We start from the raw sequence: 4,334 nt of genomic DNA on the forward strand, positions 1-4,334 counted from the left end.
ATTTATTTATTTTTCTTCAAAATTTAAATATCCGAACCCGGCCAAAAATATCTGAACCCGAACATAAAATACCCGAACCCGACTCGAAGTGTAGAAATAATCGAACGAGTTTTATACCTTTATACTGAAATACCCGATACGAACCCGAACATGTATCCGAACGCCCACTCCTATGATATATGATTATCATTTGTATCTTGCTCGAACAAAAAAAAAAGTTAAACCATTGATCACAAATTTTTTTAATGTGAGACTTTTACCGTTTTTAGTAATTTATAGTCGTTTTTAAAAATTCAAAATATAACATATAAGAAAAAATCTAATTTTTTTTATTATATGCTTAATATGATTTTTTAATTTCTTTTAATAGTATAAAATTAAACAAAAAAAGAGAGGTTAGAAAAATTGTTATCAAATATGTATTTTAGAAAAATTGTTATCAAATATGTATTTTAGAAAAATTGTTATCAAATATGTATTTTAGAAAAATTGTTATCAAATATGTATTTTAGAAAAATTGTTATCAAATATGTATTTTAGAAAAATTGTTATCAAATATGTATTTTAGAAAAATTGTTATCAAATATGTATTTTAGAAAAATTGTTATCAAATATGTATTTTAGAAAAATTGTTATCAAATATGTATTTTAGAAAAATTGTTATCAAATATGTATTTTAGAAAAATTGTTATCAAATATGTATTTTAGAAAAATTGTTATCAAATATGTATTTTAGAAAAATTGTTATCAAATATGTATTTTAGAAAAATTGTTATCAAATATGTATTTTAGAAAAATTGTTATCAAATATGTATTTTAGAAAAATTGTTATCAAATATGTATTATTCATAATCATTAATTGTCATATATATGTTAACCATATTAGGTAATTATGTAGTTTTTATTTAACTAATTAATTTGATAGTTAGTTTAATAAAAAACATAGTATATGTTTATATGGATCAACTTATTTTTGTAATAATTCTAAGAATCATTTTCGTGATGACACGTGGCTACGAAAATATGTTGTAATGCTCCAGGATTAATATATAGGGGATGTTTAAGACACCGTATTTTATCACACGAAATTGTTATGTAGAAAGGCTACACCGCATATTTTTTTTTTCTCTAATTGTGTTTTCAAGTTTTATGGTTTTTTTAAGGGAAAATTACATGTTTACCACTTTCATGCTACCGCTTTTCATTTTTACCACCACTAAAGGGACATTTTCAAAAATACATTTTTCATTAAATGGCAAAAAACTCTTATGCCCTTGTTCTTTATATATATAATAAATAAATATTTAAATAAAAAAATCTAAAAAAATAATAAATAATTTTTTTAATTTTTTTCCGAATTTTACTATTTCGAAATTCAAACCCTAAACTCTAAAACTCAACTCTAAACCCAAACCTTCAACTCTAAACCCTAAACTCTAAACTCTAAACCCTAAACCCTAAACCCTAAAACCCTAGAGTTGGTGTTTTAGGGCTTAGATTTGAATGTTTAGGGTTTTAGGGTTTAGGGTTTATGTTTAGGGTTTAGAGTTGATGTTTTAGGGTTTAGATTTGAAGGTTTAGGGTTTTAGGGTTTTAGGGTTTATGGTTCGAATTTCAGAAAAATATAGGGTTTAGGGTTAAGGGTTTACGTTTAGGGTTTAGAGTTGATGTTTTAGGATTTAGATCTGAAGGTTTAGAGCTTAGAGTTTAGAGTTGGTGTTTCGGGGTTTAGGGTTTAGAGTTGGTGTTTCGGGGTTTAGGGTTTAGAGTTGGTGTTCCATGGTTTAGGGTTTAGAGTTGATGATTTAGGGTTTAAAGTTGATGTTTTAAGTTTAGATTTATGGTTTAGGGTTTACGTTTAGGGTTTAGAGTTGATGTTTTAGGGTTTAGATTTGAAAGTTTAGGGTTTAGGGTTTAGAGTTTAGAGTTGATGTTTAGGGGTTTATGGTTTAGAGTTGATGTTTCATAGTTTAGGGTTTAGAGTTGATGATTTAGGATTTAGAGTTTAGAGTTGATGTTTTAAGTTTAGATTAGTTAACCTTATGTTTTTTTTGTCAAAGTTAATCAAATGGTTATAAATGTCTTTTACCATTCATTAAAGATGGTGGTAAAAGTGGTTAGTATAAACATGAAAAGTGATACTTTGAAAATTGTATTTTTGGCAATTTCTCTTTTTTTAACCAAAACTTAATTTATTTTCTTTGTTGAGTTAAATATAGCAGTAACCAAAAATGTTGTGTAGGCAGGGCTGATTTACTCTGGGTGATCTTTAAGTTTAAACATAGCAGTAACCACAGAGTTAAACACCACATATTTTATTTTATATAAAAAAAAACACCGCATATTTTGTGGTTTGTTTTATTGACTTAAATTTACATATTAATGTTGTGTAGTTTATATTTTGTATATTTCCATATTTGATACATTGATTAACTGTGACTTTTTTATTATCAAGAAAACATTTAAGATTTGATATTTCTAGTTTAGGATATAGTACACTTACAATAAAGTCTACTCTATTTTAGACGTCTATTTTAGTATCATATAATTGTTGATTACAAAAAAACATTATTTTAAAATTAAATTTAGTTCTTTATGCATAAAAATATGAAATCATATATTATAACTATTAAAACAATAAAAGTTTTTAGTAAATCATATATTAAAATTATTGAACAATCTATCTATCTATATATATATATAAAGTAGACTTTTACATGTTCTCATGACAAGTGGCAGAGGGATTTTGCGACACGTGTCCAATTTTGTTTTTTTTGTTTTTACATTTTAAGTCATTCTTCTTTTAAAGTACTATAATCTGGTCCAATATTTTGTAATTATACTTTTTTTTTTGAATTGGTCCTAACTTTTTTAAATTGTGCTAATCATACAAATGACTCTTAGTGGGGTGTATTAAATTTGGAGTTTGAGGTGATTTGTATTAAAAACACAAATCCAATGTTATTCAAACATGGATTTAAAAAAATACTTTGAAATCAAGTGTTATTGAACTTGTTATTTTATTATACACTCTGAAATCCACTGTTATTGAACAAAATTTAAGTTAGAGATTTTTAAGTGCTTTAAGTGTTTCTAGAGTGTTTGAGATGAGTTCTTTAGTTATAAAAATTAAAATCCAAATCCTACGGTTTTATATGGGATTCTAGAGTTATTTAACAAAAATCACACCAAATTCTCAGATTTTCCTACAATCATTTGAAAACTCATTAAAAATCAAATCACTTCAAATTTCAGATTCAATACACCCTCCTTAAATATAATTCAACGCACTAAAACAATCAAAAATATTAGGTGTCACATACAACTTCCCATCTTTCCCTATCTCTAGATAGAAGCTATAATAATTCCATAGATTTAGATGATCAGCTAATTTTTAAGGGAAAAAGTGTAGAAATTATCTAAATAGTTGTATCTCTATTTTTCTATGTGATTAATGTCTTCAAATTGAATTTGTCATCATCGAATCCATTATAAATGTAAAAACTCATAGCTCTATATGTAGAGAAAAATATTTGAAAAAAAAAAAAAATTGGTGAAGAAAAATGTTCTCTTTTTTTTTTCCATTACAAATAGCAAACAAAAACCAAAGTGTCAGCACACAATAAAAATATTGGTCAAGTTATAGCGTCCAAATGGCAACATGTAAAACAACTGCGATGCAGTCCGGATAGTAACAAAACATATAAATATGTAGTATGTAGAGATTTTTGTTACTATAACTGCGGCGCGGTGTAGTTTGTAAATAATTGGAAAATTCTTTTTTTTTGTTGGTTTAGGTATTTGCGATCTGAAAAACTAATAAAATGTGATATCAAATCACAATTATTTAAAAATATTTATTTTTGTAAATGTTTATTTTTCTCTTTGAGTTTCCACCAATAAATTAAACATGATCTAATTTGATAGGTGTGACTCGTCTGATTATTTTATTTATCTAATCATTCTCGCACTAATCATCATCATATGAATTTTGATAATCAATTTTCTTGGTCATCAAAATTCAAGATGAATAAAAATTAAGTAAAATAATATAAATATATTTTAAATATTTAATTTATTCACAACTAAAAATAACATAAATTTTCATTATTTTCACTATTTTCTATTATTTTATTTAAAAATTACTTATTTAATTTACTATTAAAAATTCTAAAAAAATTTAACCAAACTGAAAAGAGGAAACTAGAACACAACACAAAATTAAACCTAAAACCTCCACAATTACTGAAAAAAAGCAAAAGGCCATGGTAACATTAACTCAATAAAGGTCTGGCGCTAAAAGCAGATTAAGAATGAAGATAAATTCACCTCAC

Source organism: Brassica oleracea, chromosome C5 (genome assembly GCF_000695525.1).
Source record: "Brassica oleracea var. oleracea cultivar TO1000 chromosome C5, BOL, whole genome shotgun sequence".
NCBI lineage: Eukaryota > Viridiplantae > Streptophyta > Magnoliopsida > Brassicales > Brassicaceae > Brassica > Brassica oleracea.